Source organism: Furipterus horrens, unplaced genomic scaffold (assembly GCF_987537825.1).
Source record: "Furipterus horrens unplaced genomic scaffold, mFurHor1.1.pri manual_scaffold_11, whole genome shotgun sequence".
NCBI lineage: Eukaryota > Metazoa > Chordata > Mammalia > Chiroptera > Furipteridae > Furipterus > Furipterus horrens.
In genome coordinates this window covers 22033603-22060678 of record NW_028327181.1, presented here as the reverse complement: position 1 = coordinate 22060678, position 27076 = coordinate 22033603, and the positions used below count along the sequence as shown (strand labels likewise).

General features: G+C 53.9%; 1 protein-coding gene across 2 annotated transcripts in view; it reads left to right on the top strand.

Moving 5' to 3' along the window:
- KIRREL3 (kirre like nephrin family adhesion molecule 3) overlaps positions 1–27076 on the top strand; it is a 501922-nt gene that overhangs the window by 360291 nt on the left and 114555 nt on the right. The window lies entirely within an intron of this gene.

Genomic DNA, 27076 nt, shown 5'->3' with positions numbered 1-27076 from the left:
CTTGGCCACTTAATTCAGAGGATCCTGTTGGCTCCTCAGCACTGAAGTGAACCCAGCCTTGTCAGCTTGTGGCAGACTGCTGGCGCTGCCCTTTGGTGTCCCCACACTGAGCAGCTGCGGAGCGACAGGGAGGCTCTAGCCCAGGATCATGGGACCACCCATGTGGCTCTTGGGAACAGAGGGGCTCTGCCACTGAGAGCTGAGGGGACTGTGGGGGCAGAAAGGGAGCCCATGGGGAGACTGAGGCAGGGAAGGTCCCTGTAAAGGAGAGCACAGGGAACCCATGGGTTTCTGGCAATGATGAGTCTCAAGCAAGGGAACTTCTCTCGTGTGCTAGCTTTCCTCTGAATGATTCGGTGGAGGGACCAGAACATATAATGACCCATCCTGCTCTCTCCTCCTGCTTTAAAGATACTAGTAACTGGCAGGCAGGTGTGCCAACACACCTCCTGAGCCCAGGACCTGCAGCCTGGGCTCTATCTTTCTCTCCAAGACTCCATCCCCAGGGTCCATCAAACTCGCGTGGAAGACCAGATCAGAGGACCAGACTCAAATCCAAGACCACGTTTGATAATTATGAAGTCCCTGTCAGCGGGGAAATGGGCCAAGGCCTATGCCATCAAGGTGTAGTTGAGGACAGGCTCCTGCTCATTCCCAGCCCGCTCCCCACCGCCCCACCCCCCATCCATGTCCTCCTGCCAAGTGTGGCTGCTCCCTCCCGCCCTGTCCCCAACCTCTGGTTCACTGGGGCCAGGCTGAAGACGAAGCTAACTCTGGCTCCTTTGTCTGTGGAAAGTGGGTGCTCACCCCTTTCCAGACCCTCCTCCCTGCTCAGATGGGTTGAGAGCCTTGGAAAGAGAAGAGGAGGTCAATGAAGTGCATCTCAACTGCTGTCCAGCCAGCTGGTGGCCTGCAGGCCTTGTCATATCCACACAGCTGCAGGGAGACAATGCCAAGGGCAGCTGAGGGGCACTCTGTGTCCATATTCCTGCCTGCCTGGGAAGGGGCGTCAGGGGCACTACAACAAGAAAGACTCCACTGGGCCCAGGGGCTCAGGGCTTTTGCCAGGAAATGCCACTGCCCCCTACCCCCAGCCCCTGCACAGACTGCTGAGAAATGAATGAAAGGCCTGCAGAAACCACAGGGAACCCCTAAACACAAGGTCCTGCTCTGTGACTCTGCAAGTTTGTGTGATCTTTATGAGAATGACTTTTTCTATGTTCCATTCAGGGTCTCTGTCCTTCTATGAGGAGCCGTGGCTGGACAGGGAGAGGGAATCGGCCAGGGGTGTGGGTTAGAAACCGAAATACTTTAGAGATAGCAGGGGCCATAGGGAGTTTCTGCTGCCTCTTTGTTCTCTTAAAGGACCACTCCTGAGGCCCACAAGGGTAAGTGGCGGGGCCAGACCCTCAGCTGGGGGTGCCCTGCTGCCTCAGATAAAGGGATTGCCTCCCACCCCACAGCGGGGCCCTGCACTTCATCTCCCTCCCCAGTTCTCACCAGCGCCTCCATCCTGCCTTCCTCTTTCCCTGGGTACATGAGTCCCACACTTATTGCAGGTCCTGCACTAGCCAGGACCTGAGGCTAGATGGGGACAGGGTCCTGGGAATGAGAGGGAGGCACACTGTGCCCACACATGACAGAGCATGGGAACCAGGAGATACGGTTTCTTTTCCCCATTAAGGCAAAAGGGAAAGGCAGGAGGCTCTGCAAATACGCAGTCTCCTCCCTCTCCTGCGATACTGTGGTCCTGTGATTTGTCAGCCAGTCAGCCATCAACCAACCTGCCATCCACGGGCACAGCTGAGCAGAGCACAGACCTGGCCTCTTCCTCTGGGAGGAGGAAACAGTTGGATGCCATCACCTGACGCCCTGCGTAGCACAGCAAAAATGACAACAACCCAATGGGTTGTCCCACACACTTTCCTGGAGAGAGTCTGAGAACAACGACTTCCCAGCTTTCTTTTTTTTAGGGGGGGGGGCGGTCGTAATCAGAAATCCTCTTGGAAATATGCTAAAAGCTATAAATGCTCTCCCACCCTAAAGCTTATACGCACATTCACTCAAAATGAAGGAATCACACAAGTCCTGATGCACCCCCACCCCCGGACTCTGGGCATGCCCAGACCCCAGTGAGAACACTGCTCCAGATGGTCTCGTGCATACAGAGCAGCGTGGCTGCAGAGAAATGACCAGCAGGCAGCAAGCCAGGCTGACCACACAGCCGGGAGCAGGCCAGGAGGGTGTTCCACGGCCCACCCGGGCCCCAGAGGGGATGCCTGCGGTGCCCGCTGAGCTCTCTGCCCCAGGGCCTTCCGTGAGCAGGGCGGGGCTGTGGCTGGGGCTGGGGGCTGTGTGCTGAGTCCATCGGCCGCCACCAGGCAGAGGGAGCTAGTGGAGTGGAAACGCCGGCACCCCTGCAGTCTCCAGATAACGGTGCTGAATGAAGGTAATTTTCGAGTCACCAGTTAGCAATGGCTGAGTGCGCACAAGCGGTGACTGGAGAGGCAGTCAGTGACTGGGCAAGCTGTCGGGGAACTGGCCTCAGAGCCACCCAGCCCATGCCCATGTCCACACAAGGATGACCTGCAGAAAACAGCATCTCGGCCCCATGGGATGCCAGGCTGACACTTGGTTCTCCAAAGCCCTGGCGTTTCTCCCAATGGAGAACAATTCAGACGGGCAGTGGGCTGCCAGAGGGGTGGGCTCCACAGGCTCTGGCCAAGAAGCCCTTTGTTTAAGCTTCCTAATGGGGCGGGCCCTGTGCCTCCTCCCCCTCAGCACTCCTGACCCCGACCGCTCCCAGGCCCTTCACCCCAAAGCCAGGCCAGGCCCTCCGCTCTGGGCAGCAGCCGGCTTCTCCGAAACAGGCCTCAGCCAACCGAGCTGAGGTCGTCCAGCTCCAGGCTCTGTCCCCCCATGGCCACACCCAGCCAGGGCAGCAGCTTTCCTGTCCCAGAGCACCTGGGACTGATTCCAAACTCACTTCCTCCCGGAGGCCTCGCAGATGGACCTGCTGGGCCCTCTGTCTGGCTCTCTGGGCCCTGACCCAAACCAAAGGGTTATTTCTGGCCCCGGACACACTTCTTACCAGGCAGTGGGCTAACATGAGGTGCTGGTGCCATGCTTTCTTCTCCAGGGTCTTTCCATCCTGGGGTGTTCTGTCTTCCCTACTGGACCAGACTCCTCAAGAAAACTGCCTCCACTTGGCCCCAATCTTCCGGGAGAGGCCACATAGTGTAGGAGAAACAGCATCAGCTTTGGAATCCGTGGAAATCGTCAACTCTTGGCTCCCTCCGTCCCGACCCCACTTTGTAACTGTGTGATGTCAGACTTTGCGCAACCTGAGTTTTCTCATCCATATAAAGGGATGAGGATTAGAACAATAACCAGAACATACCTACAATAGGGCTTGAGGTATCACAGGGCCCCAATATACTAAGTCCCGTTCCAAGGGACCCAGCCGAATTTCTATTTCCTGGCCCACCCAGGGCTGTGAACAACCCTTAGCTGTCTCAAGGGTGTGTCTCTGGGGAATCCAATGGCAAGGAGCCCCCAGCCCTAGCATTGCAGACCCCCAGAACCCATCAGTGCCCTGAGAGGAGGAAATGAGGGTGGGGCTGTTGTCCCAGCAAAAGCCTGAACCAGTTGGTGAGCTGTGTGACCTTGGCCTTCCATTTCCTCATCACAGGGAAAGTCTCCACCCCATCAACATCAAGCAGCATCCTGAGGAGCAGCGAGAGCACCTTGAACTAGGGGTGTTCTGGGTACAGGAGAAGGAATGCCCAGAGGGATCCCCTGCCCCAACAGTCTTCCGGTTAAGGAATTCTCCCATTAAAGTATTTATGCCCTCGGGTTATGGCTGGTTACAAGCATTAAGCCAATTGTGGGACTTGAACATGTTAACACCACATTAGTGTATTAGCTCACCTCCCGATAAGGCAGGCCGTTGAGGAAATGGGGTGACATGTGACACGCAGAACAAAGAGAGAAGGAGTGGAGAAAACAGGGCAGGAAGACCTAGATAGGGTGTCCCGCAGAGGGGTCCTGAGAAGCCTGGGCTCCCAGACACCAAGGTGGGGTGAGGGGACACGTGATGGCAAAAGCTGGAAAGATGGGAGGGCCACAGAGCCGGATTTACCCCCGTCACAGTTTTCCTAGGGCTGGTTCCCACCTCCCTTGCTCCTCATTTTCCTCCACCCCCCGCCCCCCACTACACACTCCCCGGAAGGGTCAGGGACTTGCAGCTCCCAGGGCAGAATGCCTCCTGACCCCAGGCCAGCAGGCACACTCCTCGCTCCTCCTAGGAGAACAGAGACTACCGTGGTCAGTGTCCCCAGCCTCCTTGAGCAGGGACAGCAGCCCCCACAGGCATGGCTCTGGCCCTAATTACACCCTCCATCACTTTTCCACTGAGGCTGAGATGGGGACAGATTGCTCACCAAGCAGTGGCAGTGCCCTTCACAGACCGTTTCACCTGCAGCCGGCCCCCTACTTGCCGGGGACCATGTTCTCTTTCATCTCGAGTGTTCGCTGAGCGCCACGGCAGGGCCAAGTTCAGCCTTCGAGGAGCAGCCTGCGAGAGGAGGAAAGCCAGGCTTCAGCCTGGCGGCACAAGTGGGCACCAAAAACAGGCCTGCCCACCGTGGCTCACTTCTGGAAGACCTGGGCACTTAGGACTGGCTGAGAAGCCTAATAGTTGGCAACCCTGGGACTTGGGGGCCAAAAAGTGTGAGCACAATCTTAGACTGTGTTCACTGCAAAATGATGTGACGTCCCCTGGGCTTTACGTGGGCAGGCCACATCTGGGATTTTGCATTCAGTTTTAGAAATCGGTTTGAAGAGGTGTGTCAATAAAACAGAGACTGTCAGGGTGGTTTAGATCAAAGGACTGTGCCATATGATAAAAAGAGCAGGACATGTAATGGTTAGAAACACAGATAACACTCTGGTTGGATGGCTCAGTTGGTTGGAGCATCGTCCCATGTACCAAAAAGTTGTGGGTTCAATTCCTGGTCAGGGCACATACTTAGGTTGCAGATTCAGTCCCTGGTCAGGGCATGTATGGGAGGCAACAAATTATTGTTTCTCTCTCACATCAGTGTTTCTCTCTCTCTCTCCCCTTCTCCCTCTCTTGGTCCCCCCACCGCCAACGTCAATAAACATATCCTCGGGTGAGGATTAAAAAATAAAAAAATATATAAACATAGATCTCATGAGTCAGCTTTCTGAGTTCACATTTGAGACTCAATAAATGCTCAACAAATATAAGCCAGTATTAGTATTCATATTATTATTCATATTTGCATTTGTTTTAATATAGATACCCTGGCTGGTATTTGAGGGGAGCCCCCACCCCTACGATGAGGCACAGTAGAAAGAAGGTCTCCCGCATGGTAACTGAAACAGGACCCCAGTTAGCAGCCGGGCACCAGGACAGGGCCAGCCCCAGGTCGGCACGGGTGAGGACACTGGCAAGGTCATGTGAGGCGGCAGAGGGCAGGGGTTGAGGTGCAGCATCAGTGACTGCGGCTCTGGTCAGGCACCTGAGGCCGGGACGTAAGGGAGTGTCCACAGCACACAGGTCAGAGAGAGTGCATGTGCTTGGGATGCAGAACACAGGGGTCTTACCCCGGAACAGCCACTGCACGAGCTGTGTGACCACGCACAGATCCCTCCACTCAGTTTCCTTTCCTCCTGGAGACTGAGCTGGTATTAAGAGGGGCCAGCACCCAGCAAGGCGCCTGACACACTGGGCCCTGATGGGTACCAGCTCCCCTGTCCGGGGTGCTTCTCGGATTTCTAGGCACAGAGGACCCTGAGCCAGGGGCAACCCAGCTGAGGACAGCCCCTGCCTGCGGGCAGCCAGGCGGCTGCCATGTCCCTATTCCTTGGCCTGAGGGACACTGGTCGTGGCAAAGCAACCGCAGCCCCCAAGTTCTGGAGGAGTCAGAGGGCAGCACAGGCCACGCATACAGGCTCGCCGCCACGTGGACGCCGCTGCAGCTGCAGCCTGAACTCCTCCAGCTCTGGGGGGCTTGGGAGGCCCTCCATCTGCCATTGCGTCATTTGTTGTCCCTGTTGTCATGAGGAACAGAAGAGAAATATTGTCTCCAGCCAGAGCCCCAGCAGGCAGGCACCTCTAGAGGCGGCAGCTAGGGAGGCAGCAACTGCTCCAACTGAGGGGCATTTCCAATGTGCGTGGCTGGGAGGGACGCAGAAATGCAGCCAGGCCGCCCGGGCCCAGGGGCTCTGAGAACATCTGGGGACTGTGGCTCCCGTGAAGAATGGGGGCCCTGGCCTCCACACACCAAACTGCTGTTCTTTCTTTCTCCCTGAAGCAGGTTATGACTGATGCCTCCATTTACCCTTGTGCCCCCACCGCCCCCCACGCCACCATCTCCCCAGCCTCACGTCAGCTGTTCTCAGGAGACAATATTCTAGCCTCACCAGAAGCACGTGCACTGGACACAATTTCCTGAGGGCCTGCCTCTGGCCCAGCTGTGTTGTCTGCACGGGGTCTATAAGGGAACAAAACAGAGCCCCGAACCAGCAGGATAGACGTCAAAAAGCAGCATAATGAATAAGTAATTTATAGAGCCTGCTGCCGTGTGTTATGTGCTGGGGGGAGGGGCAGTAAGAGCAGAGTAAGAAGGACTGAGTGGCCCAGGGCAGGGACATGGCTTGGACTCCAAAGGAAACTTTACACAGGGCTCCTCTCCTTCCCCTCCTCATCCAGGATCCCCCACACTGCAAGGTTCCCCCCCAAACACTGCAGGTTGCTATTTCAGCAAAGGAGAGCCCCAGCCTACCTCAGACTACTGTTCCCACTCCCAGCAGCTGCTGGACTCCCAGGTACTTAACGCTTCGCAATTGCACTTTTGACGTGAAAAATCCCATTTAATTCTCTCCCAAGAAGAGCCGTGGCCAAGTGCACCTATTCCCATTCTGTGGATTAGGAAATTGTCAGTCTGAGAGGCTGAGTTACGAAGGCCAAGGTCACATGGCTCTAGTAAGGTGAAGAGCCAGAACTTGGCCAGGACTTGGACCATCATCCAAGCTCTCAGCGACTCTGCAGGGTTGCTCTCCCATCTCTGATCTCATTCCACCTGAAACAGTCCCATGAGCTAAAGAGAAGAAAGCCCATTTTGCTGAGGGGAAAGGAAGACTCAGAGAAGTTAAGCAACTTACCTGAAGTCGCACAGCTAACAATGGCAGTGCCAGGACCTAGCCCAGACCTGCCTCTCCCTGAACCACAGATTCCACTTCTTACATCAGCTTCTCCCTCCTTCTTTGAAGCCTCCAAAGGTAGACTCAGCCCCTCTCTGCACCCAGACCCTGGCTCTCCATCAAGTTCTTCATTCCCTGCATTCACTCGCCCCCAGGAACACAGAAAAGAAGAGAAAAGATAGATGGCCATGAGAATTGTGTTCAACTATTTTACTTCAGTCATAATCACTTCTAATCTAAATTTGCAGGAATGTATTACACAGTCTAATCATTCACATATATTGTACTGCAGTTTCAATTTAGTAAGAAGTAAAAGCCATTCAGAAAGCAGAAATATGTTAAATGAACATCTCCCAGATTACAGTCCTCCAGTTAGATAAAAATGGCCAGGGTGCTCGATTCAGGGGTTGATGCTGTCTGCTCAAGTGTGGGTGCCTTTCCAGCTCCCCCTTCACATGCAGTTGGTGGCTGAGAGAGTCCAGAGCAACATGAAGACTCTCCAGGCTGGGGCTGGGGTGAGGGATGAGCTGTGGGTTTGGGAGATGGGGTGGCGTGTGGACTCGATGCTCCTGATGGGAAATCACCGCAGCTGGGGTCTGTGAACTGCTCCTGGCTTACCTCTCGGCCTCCCGCTCACCACCCTCCCTCCAACACGGCTCCAGTCCAGGCTGGATATGCTGTCACGGGAGGTCTTTCTGACCTCCAGGCCTGCGCACATGCCACGTGCTCAGCCAGGAACGCTCTGCAGTGCCAGCTGAATCTGCCTGTGTCAGCTCACGTCCCCGTGGACGTTCGTCCTCAAAGAACTGCCCTGTCTGGTTAGTGACCCTTCCTGCACTTCACCAGGGGACCCTGGAGTCCTCTCATTAGCATACTTGTCACACTGTCTATCCCACTAGACTACCAGCTTCTCAAGGGCAGGGACTCTGTCTTGTTTACAGGTGTGTCCCCAAGCCTCGTCAAGGGGTGCTCAATAAATGTTTATGAGATGAATCCACAATCCCGAGCATTTGCCCTTCTCCCCACGAATTCACAGCTCTTGCCACATACATGCTCCGAAAACTTCTCTGTGAACTGAGCCACGTGTTACCCTCACTGACAGTGACCACCAATGAGCTCCCTCTGATCATCGGCCACGTGGTGTGAACCCAGGGCCTCCCCTGCTCCGCCTTTCAATAGCCACTAAACTACGGGGACAGGGCAACGCCCAAGTCTTCATGGCCCAGAAAAGATGATGAGGCTTCACGTGGCACCATCAGGATTGGTGTTCAAATTCAACTCCCTCTTCTGCTGTGTATCTGCTATGACCCTGAACAAGTCACCTTGTTCCTCCCTTTGAGCGTCAGTTTTCAGGTTTATAAAATGGAGAATAATGACACCTGCTACTTGAGTGAACGTGTTGTTATAAATCCTGAATGGCAAGCAAAGCCAAAGGGGGTTTGTAGACTTCAAGGACACAGCAGTACCCGTGTGAGCAGAGAAGCCACAAGATACCCCCCAACTCGTTCACGGTAAGGGAGCTCAGCAAGACAGCTTTGTGCTTGACTGTGAAGAGCCAGCTCTGGCTGGATTGCCCAGTTACCTAGTTACTCCATAATGACTTAGACTGGGGAAATGGCACTGCTAAGCAATGTGATTCTTATTGATTTGGCTCTTTGAGCCTCATGAACCAGGGCACGCAAACGTGTGGCCTCTCTAATTCAAGATCCTCAGGTGCCTTTTCCCAGCCCACCGGCCAACCGTCTGACTGCATTTTCCTCAAAGCGCACTGTAGTCTGAGCTCATCCTTCACGTCCCATCATGGAAATGCAGCATCCCCCGCCCCCCAACCCGGGGATCCTGCAGCTGAGTAATGCTCGCCAATGTGGTGTGTTTTTAAAGAGAGGAAGTAAAGAAGAATGTTCCTGCTCATGGCTGCGGAGGGATTTAGGGAGGCAGACGGTGACACCTCAGGTTGGAATCTTGCCAGGGTTTATGAGATCAAATTTATTTGCCAAGGAAACCACTTCGCTCCCACCTCTCAGGCAGTGAGGGGAAGCAGAAGCCCAGATCTGGTCACCATTCACGCAGAAGGTTTAAGACACACAGACGGAACTCAGTGGTAACAGCTGCTAATATTGATACCCTACCTCTCGGGGAGATGAGCACCCAGAGTTTGACAAGCACCATGGACAGATGAACAGACAGGCATGAAGCGCTGGGCACAGGTCCCGTCCCTCTCACGTTTCTTACAGGCAGCTTCCTATGAGCCCTCTTTGCCATGCAGCAGGAAGGTGGAAAATCTGGCAGTTTTCTACCTAGTCCTCTGTTATAACAAGAGGTGAAAGCACATCCCCGTGATAAGATTCCACACGCTGTCTGGTACAGGTTAATTCCTCTTCGACGCATTGCAGAGAGCTACGCACATGCATCCAAACTTGCCTGCCGTCTGACATTGCTGAGCTAAATGGCCATAGTCAGGGTCTGGCCCATGGGTTGTGAGACACACAAAGGTGGTGGCATCTAACTGCCACTTTCATGATGTCATGGTGGAGGAAGCCCTTCCCACATTGTAACAGAGTCCCTCCTGCTTCGGCTCCGGTCCAGCGGGATGTAGGGAGAGCGGCCAGTCATGCGGATGACTGTTACTCTGAGCGTCCTGGCACTAGAGGAGAGCAAAGGTCACGTGGAAGTTTTGGAAAGGCCACCTTCGCTTTACTCTGCCTATCTGGACGGCAAGGCGGGACTAAGTTCACAGGACTGGGGCCGAGCCAGAGAAACATGTGCAATGTGGATTTTCAGAGCCCTGGAGACCATGTGTTGGGAAGGAAAGAAGGGGACCATGGGAGAATCCAGGAGCACCAGAGAAGATGAGCTTTGACATGTTCCAGGGGCCTCAGGAAAGCAGGACATTGGCAGGAGCTGGCCAGAGGTTTTGTGTCTACATCTGGAGAGCAACGAGACGGGAATCCCAACACCTTCCTTCTGGGCCACTGGCTGTGAACATCCTCTGCCCAGTGGACGGACCATGCTCCTGGGCCCCATGTCTTACTTCTTTTCCTCCCTCAAGCGTGCAGCCCACGTCTGCAAGCGTGCAGCCCATGTCTACAAGCATGCATCCGGTGCCCTGATCACCACTGTGTCAAATTTCGCTCCCGAGGACAGCTCGGTGGCAAGTACATCATCTCATTTTCCTGGAGGTCCTGAGGGGCAGCCACCAGCTTGCACATGCTGAATGTCAGCTACATTAAACTAACACGTTCACATCATTGAAAACCCCTATTTACACACGGTAAATGTGGGGATAGATGCCGCGGAGGAATTAATGTAGTATTGATTAAAGCAATGGCCCGGGTGCCTTCCAAAAGGCGGCAGTCGCTGGCAGCTTCCTCAGCGGGGACCCCGCTCACGGGCAGCCACCCCCCACCCCGGCTTTCACTCTGCAATTGGGGAAGGCGGTAGCGGCAACATGGCCCAGCTCCCCTTTGCGGAACCTCCCTGTGTGCCAGGCACTGTGCTAAGTGCTTAATCTCAGGCATCCTCCTGGCAGCTCCTTGAGGTATATGGGATGATTATTTCCATTTACAAAAAAGGAAGCAAGCTCAGAGAGGAGTTCAATGTCCAGGGTTGGACAATTAATAGTTGGTGGAGCTGGGATTTGAAGCTGGGCTATCTCACTGCACTGCACCCACTGTGCTCATCATGCCAGGCGGCTTTGTGTGTTTGTTCTGAGAGAAAGAGAGAGAGACGCTCCCGGTGTCAGGCCGCGTTCTAGACACCGGGGCTCTGGACAGGGCACCGTCACTGAGATGCTGGCGGGGGAGGGGTCTTGAGCAGCTTAGTCTTGGCCATGATCCTGGTTGCCTGGGCCAGGGAGAGGGCCTGTGGTTTGGCCAGTCTGGAAGTTTTGGCATCTCAGAAGGAAGATAACATCACTGGCAAGTTCTGCTGGCAAGCCTAGGGCAGGAGCATGTTTTCCCTGGCACCCCACGACTCCCTGGGCTCTGAAGGCGTCCACGGCCAGCTGGGGACAGCAGGGTCGTCTGTGACCACAGGTCGAGTGTCAGCTGGAGGAGGCTCCAGGAGCACACAGAGGGTAGAGGGCCAGGTTGGCAGGCTGGCCAGTCAGGCAATGTTTCCATGATGATGGCTGGCTGGTGTGGGGTCAGGGAGGGATGGAGGGCCCAACAGTCAGGAAAAAGTAGCAGCATCCCCTGTCCCAATGAGTGATTCTTCTTCACTCTGCAATTCACTGATTGGGTGACTTAGGCAGGTCGCTTAAGCTGTTGGAGCCTTAGAGCAAAATAAGGAGAACCCTACTTCTATAAATTAATCGGAAAATGGATGTGACTGCAGACATGCCGGCCTGTGGTACAGTCAGCACACAATAGAATCTTGATCCTAGTGCAGAGGGAAGGCATGGCGACCTGTCCCTCTGCCCTCAGGGGCATTAGGCCTGTGAAGATCCCAGAGACCTCGGGGAGACCTGGGGCCAAAGGTGTCCACCTGCTTCTCAGCATCCCTGCCCAGCAACCAGGGTTTGGAAGGCAAATGGGCAGATTTTGCCCCTGCCGAAATCCTTCCTCCGCCGCATTTTGCTTTCTTCTGCTGTAGCAGAGGATTTCCACTAAACCCTCCAACCGTGTCTGGATTATTGCTTCTGGCAGCATCGGGGGAGTGCGTGCTGATACCAACTCTCATAAAACACCGAAGGCAGAACACACACTGGCGCTTACTGCGGCGGTGAAACCCCCACTGGGGCTGCTGGCAACACGCGGCGGCCCGGCCTCGGAGCAGGCAGTTATGCGAGAGGAGCCCTGCCTGGCCTGAGCTGAGTGGGGGAGTCACTTGAGAGTCCCCCTCCCCCATCTCCATGGAGAGATGAGAAACTGGAAATCCAGAGAGGCTAGATGGTTTGCTCAGGATCACCCAGGAAGGCCAGACAGGCAGACGAAGGGAGGGGGCAGGCTTTGCCAACAATCCCACTACCACTGACCTGGGCAGGTTGTTTAACTCCCAAGAGTGTCTGTTGTTCCGTCTGTGAAATGGGACTATGAGCACCTACCTACCTTAGGAGACAAGGGAGCTCAGTGGGTGTGGGTCCTCTCTCCAGCTTCTCCCTCTAGTTGGCTTCTCCCTGCCTCTTGTTAAGGTTTTACTCTGAGACTTAATCCTGGCTCCAGGGGAGATTCCTCAGTTAGGCCACGGGCAGGTGTGGGTAGAAGTTCCCTCAGACCAGCAGAGTCGGGCTGGTTCTTCCTTCCTGGACTCACAGGGAAGGTGGGGTAGAGAAGTCCCAGACACATGGGGCCCTGCTCATCCACAGTGCACAGACACCACGCCAGCCCCCTTCCTGCAGGACATACGCCAGGACGGCAGTGCTTGAATGCCTGGAACCATGGAGCTGGGCCTGGGCAAGCTCTCCATCAAAGGGAGAAGAAATTCCAGGCTCCACACTCCACAGTGTGCCTCAAACTATCTTTCCCGATTTCCCTGTACAGATCCTGCCTCCGCCTTTCCCATTCCTACCCTGAACCTTCACCTTAGCCATTCCTGACACCTAGGGTGCTCTTCTCCTGCTAGGGAGCAGTCCCCAGCATCCCAGGTGACCCGGCTCTAGTCCCACCTCCTCCCTGAAGACTTCCCTGGCCAGACCAGCCTCAGGGGCTATCAGCTGCCCTTTGCGTGTGCGTCCTGTACCCCAAAGACGGGGCTTCCGGGGAGCTGAAATGAGTCTGGTGCATCTATATACTTTCACTTTCGTCCCATGTCTGGCCCCGTCACAATGTATTAAGCTCCTACTGTGGACAAGTCACAGCAACAAGTGCCAAGTATGAAAGCATGATGTAGTCCCCATTTTCATTGGCCTTACTGTCCAGGGAGATAGTCAGACACGTGAGCAGATGCCATAGTACAGTGGTGGCAAGAGGCAGGAGCATCGTGGGAGCAGAGGGTGATCAGCGGTGGTAGCTGTAAGAACTGTTGAGATCCAGGTGCAAACCCAGGTGCTGAGAAAGTCACAAATGCTGCCCTGCTCAGGGAGCTTCCTACCCCGACCCCAAGTGCAAGGCCGAAGCCACACGGGCTGCCTGGGAGCATCGCCTGCTTTCTCTGCCCCTCCTCCCTCATGCTCTGCCCAGTTCTCCTCTCCCGCTGGCATCCCGCATGACCTGTGCCGCCTTGTTCATGAGAGAAGTTGCTGGTTAAAGGGGGGTCCTGGGGGCATGGAGCACGCTGCTGCTGAAAGGCCCTGTAGAAATCTACCAAGTAAATCAGAGGGGTAAATGCTCACACAAGCAGGGGAATTTAGGGAAATGAGGGGCTGCACACCTGAGGGAGTCGGAACGGACAGAGCAGCCTGAACCCCTGGCCTGGATGGAATGGAAGAAACTGGATTTTATCCTCACCTGTGTTTGGGAACTACCTGCGCTTCCACATGGTAAATCCTAGCAGCTTTTGGTGGAAATCATGGGAGGCTATGCTACGTTCATGGTTTAGCCTCTACCTGTTCATTCTCTAGGGCCAGCGATGGCTGGCAGAAGGGAGACCGCTCAGAGTCACCAGCAAGCTCTGTACCTGGGTGCTGCTTCATGGAGCTGGCCTGTGTTGGGAGACAGAGCACAGGCTTTGGGTCCTGCGGCTCCCTGCTGTGTGGCCTCAGGTCATCATGGCGCTTTGCTGATCCTCAGCATCTTTACACATCCAAGGAGGCTCACTTCCTGCCTCTACGTGTGGTGGGGATAACGGGAGAGAATACAAGCAAAGCCTCTCAGAGGGCAGAAGTTTGCTCACAGACGAGGCTGTCTCTTTCCTGCTCGGAGTCAGCAAGCCCAGACCTGTTGTGAGAAGACAGGCTGGAACATTTACAATTCCAAGAACGTGGACTGGCCTTATAGGCAGAGAGGCATGACCTGGCCTGAGTCAAAGGCACAGCCACCCATGGGGCAGAAAAAGGTTGGCACCACATTCAGAGAGCTCTCCAGTGGGGGAGGCAGATTCCAAGCATGTAAACATGAGGCAGCCCCTCCCCCTGGACCCGCACAGGTGAGCAGCGTCCCCACACGCCCCACGCACCCACACGTGCAAGACACTCACAGCTCACCATGTATCTATCTACTCCATATCCGCGCCAAAATGCACATACATGCTGCTTCTTCTGTCAGACACCGTGTAGTCATGCCCACATGGACCCAGGTCATCATCTTTCCTTCCCTAGATGCGTGAGACAAGGACGCCCCGCGAATTCCCATTTTGCCTTCCTCCCATTTCAGCAGATCATAAGGGAGAACCAGTTAAGGAAGACAGGGCCTGAAACGTTCAGAGAAGCCCCAGGGCAGTCTCTGGGCTGCAAGTGTCCCAGGCCCCTAATTCCCAAAGGCCGTTTCTCTTGCAGAAGAGACCATCTGCTAAATTTGGGGGCAGTTGGATGGAATTGGGATCAGTCTTGTTCTGTGTGGAGCAGATTGAGGACTAATGAGTCAGTTATAGGTCAATAGAGGATATGGAAGCTCAATATAGAACTTGAACATTACTTTAAGTCTCCAAAAATGAAAAGCACAGCATGCAAAGTAATGAGCTCCCTGCTACTAGAATGATCCAAGGGTAACACGTGACTACTTCTTAGGGATGCTATCATGGAGATCCTGCACTGGGTGTGCGGGTGGTACTGAGTGATCTCCAAGCCCCTATCTCCGAGAAGAATCTACAACTGAGGATTCATCCCGCAGCTTCTAGCTCAGCTCCTCTCTGTGAAGGCAGGGATGAAGTCTAGGATGCTGGTCTCCTGATAGGACCCCCAACCCTGGGCTATTGGACCCGCACTGATCCAACAGGTGTCTCAGACCTTCTCCCTCCCAGAGACTCGGGTTCCCTGGGCCCGGCCCCCTGCCCTCTGCCACAGGCCTGCCTGGGCTCAGAAGTCCAGAGACTGAATTTATTTCTGGTGACATTTTGATGAATTTAGACCCAAACTCACTTGGCTTATTGATCCGAGAGAAAATGTTCATCTTTTAAAGACCACCCAACTGTATACTTAATCCATGTGCCACACACTGGGTCGATAGGAAACGCTGCCAAGACAAACATGTTACTGAGCCCTTTATTGAAAGAGCGCTTGTGACATTGTAGCTCTCCCTTCCTTCCATATTGTTGGAGCCTCTTCACGTGCGGGGAAGGGCGATCAGCAGGGAAGGCAGCGTGCCCCGCCCACTGCGGGCTGGCCATGGGACTCTGAGCCGCCCTCTAGCCTCTCCGAGCCTTTGTTTTCTCCCGTGTGAGGTCGGGGACCAACAGCTCCATCACCCATCATATGTGCAGTCAATGACATAGGGTGTGTGTGGCAGGGCCCCGCACCCGGTAGCTGCTCAGTAAACGCCCGTGCTTTGTCCTTGGCTTCACATCCCAGCATAGGGAACTTCGCCTGTGGCTCAGCAGCCTCTTGCTCCTCGGCTGATTAAAAGGCCCTCTTGCTGTGCCTCTGGAAACAAGGCCTCAGGGAAGAGAGGGGGCAAGTGATCAAGCTCCCACATGCATGGGCGCCCACACTCAGCCCAGCTGGTGGTGCCAGCCCCGGCCACGGCAGGGCCACGGTGAGGCACCTGACGCACTGCCAGCTCCAGGTAGGCTCGAGCGGCAGCATTTTGCAGGTGGTTAGGCCCAATGACTTGTCCAAGCGCTGTCACTCTTCCTCACCCTAAGTGACACTGTCTAACACGGAATCCCAGGAACGCAAACAGAACCAACGCACAGCGCATCTCAACAATCATGGAACAAGGGAGGGATAGAAAAAAATTAAGGTGAAAACCCGAATGACCTGAAACTTAACCACATGCACCTGACCCACAGAAGAGGCAGACTTATGGCGCATTCCTGAGAAAAGGAAGGGTAAGTGAAGGTGGAAGAGGCACAGAATCCTCTTCTCAAACCACCTGATAGACTCTCCAACCTGAGCCTTCAGCCTGGTCCCCAAGATTTCAGAAGAGACCTAAGACACCAAGTAAATTGGCCATAAAGGTGGACTGTCCCAGCCCCGCTCACCTCAGGTGAGTTTTCATCAAGTGCCTACTATGCCAGGCTCTGCGCTGGGTCATGGAGATGCAAGGTTGAATGTAGACAGTCCCCACACCATGGTCTACAAGGGTGGAACCAGACAGTAAACCACCATTACCTGCATAGGATGTTTCATGGCAAAAGTGCATGCAAGGCACGGGGGGGTGTCCAGAGGAGGGGATGCCCAGGGCATGGAAGGGTGAAAAGTGGCATTTCTGGGGTGGGGGGATGGATGAGAAGCGGGTCGCAAGGCAGGTGGAGGCGGTCTTCCTTGCCATTCAGGGTGCTGCCCCCATGGGAAAGACGCAGCTCTGGCCTGGTGGCTCTGAGCAGATCACTTTCCTCCTCTGAGCACATTTCTCCCTCTGTCCAAGGTGGATTGGGGGTGACTTCTAAGTTCCCTTCCGTGTCTACCATTCTTTGACATTTCTGATGTACACAAAGTATAAAATACGTACCCAAGACCAGAGGCATGAGAACATACACAGAGAAGCATGGGTAACTCTCGAGCAAAGGGTACAAACGCTGACTAGGATGGCCACAGTGGCCATCCTGTAATACCTGGGGGGTCATCATACACCCCAAGCCCTGGCATCACACCCTGGTGCCCAGAACCCCGTGGCTCCTCCTCTAGCCCTCAAGCATGGGGCAAGCCTTGCCCTGTGTGAGCTCAGTGGCCCCAGTGAGGGTTACAGAAAGAAACAGGGGCAGGAGCTGAAATTGTACCTCCTCCCACAAGGCTGCCAACAGTCAGGAAAAAACGCTGTGGTCAAAAGTAGTCCAAACGCTTCCCAGGCCCTCAGTTTGCCACCATCGGCTTCATTCCTAAGCCACAGTCATCAAGGAAGGGGGGCCTTCAGACACAACAAACCCCAAAGCTAGAAAACTTATAGTTTGGGGCAGGGGTGGGGAATCAGCCCCTCTGAGAACACATGAAAACCACAGTCTCTCCTAGAAAAACACATCCATGCTCAGTTTTGTATTCAAATTCATAAGAGTGGAAGAACCCCTGATTGACGTCCTCAGACACCAGGTTAGGTCTCTTGCCCTAGCTGAAACTCTATTTTTTAATGAGAAAAGTGAAGCCCAGAGAGAGTAGGTGACTCGCCCAAGGTCACCGAGGTAATTAGAGCAGAGCCGGTCACAGGAAATCAGGCCAGTGTCAGCCCCAGGCAGGGAGACTCCCAGCAGGGCCCAGGATCACCAGAATCTGACCAGGTAGCTATGGCAGGGAGTGCAGAGAAAAGGGGACGAGCAGGCCCCCATTAGGACTGCCACAAGCCAGCCCCTTTCCCTGAGAGCGGGGCACAGCCTCCCTGGAGATGCTGTGAACAGAGCCTTTATAGCAGCATAGGAGCCTCTGTTCAAACTGCACGCTCAGAGTATTGTAGTCTTGTCCTGACTCTTAGTAATATCTTGCCCTGTTCTTCATAATAATATAGTATGCTGTTAGTGGTCTGACTAACCACCATGTACGGGGCGCTTACAACGTGCCCAGCCTTGGTTCTGAGTCTCTATGCAGTTTAAAGGAACACACCTCCCCTTCCCCTCCCCACTTTTTGCATAAATTATCTCTGGTCCTCACTGTAGCCAAAGAGGTCTCCATGTCACAGACTGAGGAAATGGCAAAGGTGGACCCTCAGGTCAAGAGCCAGGAGACAGAGCAGTCAGATGACCATGCAAGGAATCCCAAGGGCGGTGGAATCTCAGGAGCCAGTAGAGGACCTGGCTGTCCCATCAAAGGAAAACTTAAGACCTCCTGCTCCCTCCCCAGACCCCTCTGTTTAAAGGATGCTCCCTGTCTTAAACCAGGCCACCTCACTGTATCCTCTGGCCAGAGAACCTTCTGCAAATTAACAAGAGCCATAAAGCCTCCTGCAGTTCAGGCCTGTGCCACCAGCCTCCTTCTTGTCGCTATGACAACCTCTGCGGACTGGCCGGAGTCTGAGCCAAGGGCCCTGATGGTTGCTTACGGGGAAACAGGTCACCGAGCACATGGACCCCACATCCCACGTGCACGGAGACCTTGTGAGCTGGACGCTCCGGAACAGAGCCGGAGGGGTGCGCACGGGCTGGGCCTTCTGTGGTACCACGCTTGCCTGCTCCAGGAGCCGGGAAGCAGCCCACAAACCACTCGCCAAGCCGGCTGGTGGGGGGGCAGGGAGGCCAGGGACGAGGTGGCGCTCAATACCACTTTCCCCTCAGGGGACATTTGTCTGAGGTGTCAGCTGGAGTCCAATTCCTCCCCCTCTCCCTGCGTAACACCGAGGATGTGCCTTCTCTCTCCCTGTCATTCCGTCCCATCATCCTCATCCTCTGCTCTGGTGGCGGGGGTGGGGATGGGGACGGGGAGCTGCCGGGTTGGATGGCCCCAATGGGGTCCCCTCTCCAGGGCCCACCTGTTGGTGTGCGGGCTGCTGGCACAATCAGCCCACCGCTGGGCTGGCCTTGTGTGAACCAGCTTCCATGTTCTTGTTCAGTGATGGCCGCCGGCTCAGAATGACTCCCCTGGGTCTGTTGCAGGTTAATTCCTTCATCAGAGCTCTCGGGCTCACCTTCGCACTGTCCCTCCTGACAGGTTATCATTAAAGAGAAGAAAGGCGCTTTGGTTTCTGGCGTGGGGCTTGCCGGCTGGGATCCAGTACTCGAGGAGAGGTGGGGGCTTGGTTTTACCAAAAGACTCACATTCAAATCCCAGCTCCGCCATTACCAGCCGGGGGTTTTGGGGGCAGGGGCGGAACCTCTCCCCTCCTCTGTGTCCTCCCTGAGGAGCATCTCAGATGCTGTGAGTTTCAAAAAGGACTTAGCATTTGACAGGTGTTTCTAAGACTACAGGTGTGTTAGCTGCTGGCACAGCTGTGTTCTCTGACCCATGTTCCAGTCCCGCAGGATGAGGCTTCCATGGAGCTTTCTGGAACTAGTGGACCTTCCTTCCATAAGCATCTTGGGCAAGAACAGGGCGGGTAGACCCAGCCTCTCGCATGCACCCTACGCCTCTCTGAGAGGCGTCCCCGCACCAGAGCTCACCACTGTCCTGGCCTCCTCGTCCCCTGTCCCCACACACCAAGCAGGAGAGAGCGCATGTGTGTGTCCCTGCTTTTGAAGGCAAAAGGATCATGGGCTCAGGCTCAAGTGGCTACATGGGTAGCTAGATAAATGATTACTAAGCAAATAAATAAACACAAACAAAGAAGGCCTCCATTGAGCTCGAATTGCTGCCGTGCCGAGAGGTAACTGGCAGATGCAATTTAATTATGAGACGCAGAGTTGTAATGGGGTGTGCGAGCCCCGAGAGGAGCTCGGTAATGGGAGGACAGCGGGGCTCCCTGCCTTCTCAGCGGGCGCGCCTCCTGGCACCACCACCCACTCTCCTCCTGGCCGCGTGGGCAGGGGCGGACGCCTTGCGCCGCCCTGGAGGTCTGGCCACCCTCCCGTCCCTGTTCCTCGCCAGCCTCAGCCCCCAGGCCTGCCCACGTCCCATCTCAAGGGTGGACCGCGCCAGCTCAGGAAGCATGTGTGGGGGTGCAGAGAAGGGCGAGGACCCACACTCGCTCACAGCTGCCCTTGGCCCCAGGGAAGCTGAGCAGTTTCTGGAGGGACTGGGCCCCCACTGCAGGGCCAGCCTGGCTACAGGATGTGAATGAGGCAGCTGTGACCATGTTCCCTAGGAGCAAGGACATGCCACGGCTTGGCTGTCCTCTGTATAGCTCTGCTACCCAGACAGTGGGGGGCATTCCCACCCCCTGAGGCTCAGCCTGACCCTACACCCTGAAGGGACATATTTTCCTGTTTGTCCTGCCTTCCTTGTGCCAGGTTCGAGCAGATGCCCCCTCCATCCCATCCCATCCAGCGGGATGTAGGATTGAGGGCGAAGGCCACCCGTTCCCACTTGACTCCATGATAAATCTTTTAAAGCCAGCCCGTGGCCCTCTTGATTAATCCTCGGCTTTTATGATCTTATTTGGGCCACAGACAGGCGATTAGGAGGTTTGCAAGCACATAACTAAACAGCAGCAGGGCCCAGGCTGCCCCCAGACTTCCCCGGGCCCCCCAGCCCCTCCTTCCTGGGACGACCCTCACTCCTCCAAGCATAGACTCACCAGGGGCCTGCCTCACAGGCTCCTCAGTGGCACTACCACCTGGCAGCAACGCCTGGGACTCCAACGGCCAGCACCCTGTGGACACCCGCAATCCCCTTGTTCCCACAGGGGGCTCTGCCGGTCGCCTGGGCCATGTGTGCATCATCCAGACTGCATCCTGGCAGAAGGGCACGGCCAGGGCTCTGGGATCAAATGGGCCGGGCTGTAATCCTGCCTCCTCCACTTCCCAGCTGTGTGACTTCAGAAAAGTCACTCAACTTTCCTGAGCCTCACCTGGGTATTGGGGCTAATAATCCATATCTTGACAAATCTGCATGAAAATTAAACCCACAAAGCAACTTTATATTTATAGTATAGCCTCTTATTGGACATCTGCCTCCCCAAAGATATGGGCCTCAAGAGAACTGCCAGTGTGGGGTGGGTGTGTGGAGGTGGGGGGCCTGGCAGACCTCCTGTCCTCTCAGTCTTAGTTTTCTGGGGCTCTGTTGACCCTACTAGAAAGGAGAAAAGAGAAAAGAGATGGCCTCCTTCTGCCTGGCTTCCCCGCTTGATGAACGGGTTACCTCAGGCAGGGCCTCCCCCAGGGCCAGGCTCACAGCTGTCGAACATCTGGCCCCACTCAGACATGAATCACCAACTTCCAACTTTGTCTCAGGAAATGTCTAACAGCCTTCCAGGCATACGGCCTTCAGCAGCCCCTGTTCCTCGTAGGAGAAGTAGACCGATGACCAGCCAGGGGCGGGGATGGCCTTTCTGGTCCTGCTTCTTGGTCACAGCCCCCCCAAAGAGCTGTTAACCCACTGGGATTAGACATCTTCAATCAGAGAGGCTGCAGTAATCTTGTCCACGTGATAAAACTGTGTCCCATAAAATCCTTCAACTGACATTATCACTCTCCTGACCCCTGCACCTCACAGAGAGGATACTAGAAGTCCAAGAAACTGCATTTATAATCCGTTTCGCTGGTCTCCACATGTACTAGCTGCATGACTAAGTGAGTTATTTAATCTTTCGGATTCTCTGTTTTCTCTTTTATCAAACAGGAATAATAATAGTACTTACCTCATATGATTTTTTTTTTGATTAAAGAACATAATATATGCAAAGTGCTTAGCCTAGAGGCTAATAAATCATAAGCAATCAGTAAATGGCTGCTTCATTGTGGTGGTGAGTCAAGTGAGCCTGGCCCCAGGTGGGTGCTACCAGCCAGTGGGTGGGGGGAGGCTGGGCTGTTCCCCGTCCCGGGGCACGGGGTGGGAGCCAGTGTCCCAATTCCACTGTGCAGAGCAGTGTGCAGACTCTGCCAACCTTGGGGCCTACACTGATGCCCAAGTGGCCCAGAAGAAGGTCACATTCTGAGTCAGCAGGCAGCCATGTTGGAATGCCAAGTAATTGACCAGTTGGGAGAAAGCCCCCAGGCGACGTCTGAGGGAAGACATATGGGTGTCCCAGGTGTGGAGTCAGGCACACAGATGTGCACCCAGCTCTGCCATCACAGCCGCGGGATGCTGGGCACACTCCTTACCCTTCTAACATGTCTATTTCTTTATAAATCAAGACAAGAATAACAATATCTATGGTCAGAAGGTCGGTGTGAGGGCGAGACAAGATGAAGAGAGTAAAATGCCCAGTGTGCTCAGTACACGTCTGCTTGCTGTGTTTTTCGTCCCCATGATGTACTGACTCGGGCCAGTGGAGCAGGACTGGGAGAAGCCAGAGGATGATGGATGACCAAATGGGCACCAGTCATCCTGCAGGCATAGGGGATCTGGGACCAGGAGCAACCCAGGCAAAAGGGGACCCCACAGTTGGCGGTGAGAGCCTGCTCATGCACTGCCTGCCTTGGCCACACAGTGGAAAGGGCTACGCCAGCCAGGAAATGGCCCGGCTGAGGCAGCTGAGGAAGGCAGGCTGGCAAAGGGCCGGCCACCCCAGTGCCAGTCCTTGCTGCTGCTGTAGGAACCGGCAAGACACTTGTCATCTGGTGTCAGAAGCAGCTTTGCTCCTTGCAGGGGCTGGTGAGGCTAGGCTGGTGGCCACAGAAACTTTTGGGAACAATCTCAATGATTGTCAACTATTTCTGAAACAAGGCAACTCAACATCAGTTTTTAATGTAATTTGTTAATTTAAAAACATGATTTAAGATCACAGCTGTTTCGGGTTTCTCTTATAAAAATTTAATCGGTATGTAATAGCATAGTTAATTAAATATGAATCAATAGTTTAAAACAACTAATTGATACTTAATATGAACAAGGGAAAACTTAGTTCTAATATAATTAACTCATATTAAATAAGCAATGAAATAGCAATTATGTCCTTACAACAATGTAAAGTTTATAGTTCCTTTAATAAACTTACAACTAGCAAGCAGTGAGATTCAAAAATTATGAAACAGACCATTAAACATTTATTACTTGTCCTTAGAGGGCCGGAGTTATGCACTAGGACTTGTCAGGATTGGTCAACCTCACCCCCACCTCTCCTCAGGCCTCTGTGCTGTAGAGGTTGACCAGAAAACTGATCTTTGCATGATTTATGGGCAGCACTATTGCCTGGGAAGGGTATAATTATGCTAAAAACAGGGCGAGGCAGAACCAATGAAGAGAGCAGTCCAGCAGAATCAAGAGACTTCAGCATGCTGCCATCGGTGTGGCATTGCTGGTCAATCGCCTATGAGACAGGTTGTCAGGAAGGACACCCAAAAAAGGCAGAACCCCAGACCAACCTCCAGCCTTCAAGGACCCTGGCCAGGGCCACCCCACGACCTACAGCTCCTCTTTCGTCCTCGGGACTCCTACCGCACTCACTGCCCCGGGACATCAGCCCTCACCCTGAGAACTAAGCCGGACCCCAGACCTGGGTTCTAGCCTGAGCACTACTCCCAATACGTATTGTGGCCTTGAATCGTCACTTTACTCCTCTGAGCCTCAGATGCTGAAAGCAAAATGGAGGGAATCATTTCTACCTTGCCTACTTCACAGAGCTACTGTGAGCATCTAATGACATGGAGAAGATGACAGCGTCGTGAAAAAAAAATTGTATTTCACAAATGTGAAGTCATATCACTGTATCATTGTTATTACTAGTAAGAATTTAAAAGCCCTAAGGCTAGAAAAAAGTCTCATCCTCACCCTCTGAAACTGAAGAAAAACCATTCCATTTATAAAGCCTTTTATTCCTCTCAAGAGGAAAATCTCCCGTTTCCTAGACTCCTGCTTCAATGAATTACTTGCACCCATTCCGCCACCCTCTTTACCTAACCAATCCATTGTGCCCCTGTTAAGCCCCCTTGGTGTCATTCTGACCTGGGGAGAGAAAAACTGATCACTACCCAATATCTTTTAGTTAGTTGGCCCTTTCATTACATCAGCAGGTGCTATGCTTGGGACCCGAGGCTCGGAGTTTAAAAAAAAAAAAAAAAGGCATGATCCAGATGTTCACGTCAGAGCCGCCATGCGCTGAGAAACGACCCGGAGACCACCGTGGGAGCGGGCAGTGGGATTACTGAGGGGAAAAGGGGGGGCGGGGTGGAGCAACCACGCCTAGTCCTCCTGGTGGGCCTGAAGGAGTCCCCCCGTCCCCCGTCCCCCACCCCCACCCCACCCCGGGACTTCTGCAGGTGCGCTTTCGAAACTTGCGCACCGCACATTTCAGCAAGGAGAAGTTCGCCGTATCAGCATATTGAGCAGAGCGTTTGCATCTTGTCATCAGTCTGACCAGGCTGACTAACAAAACCTGCTGTGGTCCTGACCAGGTGTGCATCGTGGCTACCTCTGTATTCTGACCATTCACAGTCTAGCGGCCAGGAGCTCTGGGATGAATTTTTCCCTTCTCCCTAAGAAACACAATCTTTCCTAAGAACTGTGTCCTTCATCAGCAGTATTTCCCACACCTTTGCTCCCCTCAGACAGGGCCCTCCACAGTCCAATCTGCAGGTGACCCTGGGCTGCTTATCAGTGAATTTTCTTTTAAGCCAGGACCACTTGTTCCATGTTAATCACTTCCCATGGGCGCCGTTGATGCATGGGGTGGTTCAGCTACTGAGAAGTGCTCGGCCTGAGTCGGCAGCCCCAGGCCTCTGCGGAGAAGCCTCCGTCACCTTGCTGTTCTAAGTGGGCATCCATGATCTGGCTCTACCCTCCATCCCGGTGCTACGTGACAAGGAACGTGGCAGCCCGGAGCCTGGCCCAGGTCACAAAGTGAAGAGCACTGCTCTTTCTGTCACATTAGATTGTCTCTGCCTTAATGGCCTGCGGACTCTCGCTTGGTGGAGATTCCCTAAGCCAAAGTAGTTCCTTCTGCTCGCCCGCTTGGTTCTCACCTGGGTTCCGGTGCCCCGCCCCTCCCCCACGTCAGCCCTGCTGGCGTGCCCCCTCTCTCGGACCCAGTGACCTCTAATTTAGCTCTGGCCGATCTCTCTGAAGAACTCCCAAACTTTCCTGTGTGGCTAGCTAGCTAATTCTCACCTCGCTAATCCTCCAACCTGCTTGTTTATGCAAAGACCTTAGTGGCTTCTCCCCATTTCTCAGTCAAGACTCAGCCAGAGAATCCTCTCGCTTAACAAGTTTCTGCAGTGTGCTTATTAGCACCTTATAATGTATTGTAGCTGCCTAAATAATTAAGACGAACCCACACATGTCAAATTAAATGAGCCAAATACATTGAGAAATTGCCTTGTCTTCCACTACTTTTCTTAATCAAGTGTTTTCAAAATGTCTTTTCCTGCTCATCTGCAAAAATCAAACTTGGTCAGTGAGGCTGTTACTTATAATAACTGTACGTGTGGCCTCTTGCCTCCAGGGCTGTCCTGTTATGTTGATATCAGATAGGTTGAGTGGGGGTAGCAGAGACAGCCAACAGGTGATCTGGATTCAACAGGTTGTCCGCATTCGCTAAATCTTTAGGAAAATCATGCACCTCCCGTTCCCCTGGGAATTTAGGGAACTTACCAGGGAGACCAACAGGAAATCGGGCTAAATTGATCCAGCACCTTCTGCCCCCACACCTACTGCTCCCCTGGTCTCCTCCAGGGCTCAATCCAGGGCCCAAGCTCCCTGTCTCATTAGGAGCCACTGCTTTAGATGCACATAACAAGTCCCTAGAAAATATAATAGGAATTGTCAGCAAGCATTTCATTCTGGTGGTGAACAACCCACGTGCACTTGCAATGGACCGGCTCACTCTGCCTGTTGTCTGCATGTTGAGGTTTCAATACAGTCTCGGGAAAGAGGCTATTGTTCAGGGGAGCTCAGCGCCTCCTCACAGCTTGGATTTCCACTGGCCCCCTCCTGACATGCTGCCTTCCTGCCTCTTGAAAGTGGTTGTTAGAAAGAATCCACAAATATAGTGCGTAAACATCAAAGGGGCTTTGATCCACACGGCCCGACAGAGCAGGAGCCCCAGCAGAAAGAGCCAAGGCCTCGGATGAGGGAACTTAACATCGTCAATTTGGGCGCCTGAGATGTAAGGCCGTTTGAAGTGAGGGCGGCTTGGCCCTGCCTTCCGAGGAGTGAGCGTGGAGGGGAAGGAAAAGAAGTGAGTGCCTTTGGATAAGGCACGCTCAGGTCTGCTTTTCTGCTCTTTACTGATAGTCAATAAATCCCTTTAAAGAATCAAGAGATCAAAGCTAGTGACCTCCCTGGGCCATGGCGTTCTGCCACCACCCTCCACGCTTTGCTTGTCTCTAGGGCAGGAGCCCCCACAATTGACTTATCTGTCTCCCATGGGCCCTGAGCTCCCTTTTATCCCACTCCTCGCGGAGGGTGCGCTGGGCAACGGGAGCCGATGGAGGCGGAGAGAGGAGGGTGAGCCCAGCCTGTCTGTGCTCTAACAGCCTAGAAACACCCAGGGCTTGTGGAGACGTTGCTGCAACACACCGCTCAATGGGACTCTCCTTCTCCCAGAAACTGAAGGAGGGAGCACCAAGGTGCCCAGAAAGCCCGGCAGGGCCTGGGAGAAGGCGCAGTCGCATTCCATCCTCCAGAAATCATACTCCTTATTTATTCACCGGCTTTATGGCAGCTGTCACAGTTGTCGGGCTTCTAAGAAAAGAGGTGAGGTGGGGGGTGGTCTAAAAGAATCATGGGAAGTTATTTAGCATCTTTAAATTTCAGTTTCTCATCTGTATCATGTGAAGAACAATAACCCTATCTCAAGGGGCTTGAGTGGGAGTCAGATAGAAATGCAGATGGAATTGCTTCAGAACCCAAAAATGCTTAAGACAAACCAGGATGAGGGGATAAACACCAGAGAAGAAAGCTTGACTTCTTGAGGGGCGGAAGTACCCCATCCAGTGCTCACACCCAGTGGGCACTGATTTACCAAATACTGCGAAAAACAGTTGTCTCTTGCTTTTGCTCTCTAATCATTGTTCTAACTTGTTTTTCCAATCAGGCCAAAATCTTTGGGACCAGAGTCTGTCTTGTGTCTCTTAGCCATCCCAGCCCCAGGGCTCCTCCCTAAGTCTACACTGCAAAGGTGCTTGATGACAGTGCTGAATGGTACCTGAATGTAAGAATGCATAGGCTCTGGCCGGGTGGCTTAGTTGGTTGGAGCATCACCTCATACACCAAAAAGGTTGGGGGTTCAAGTCCCTGTCAGGGCACACACCTAGATTGCGGGTTCGATCCCCATCGAGGTGTGTACGAGAGCGAACTGATCAATGTTTTTCTCTCACATTGATGTCTCTCACTCCTCTCCCTCCCTTCTTCTCTCTC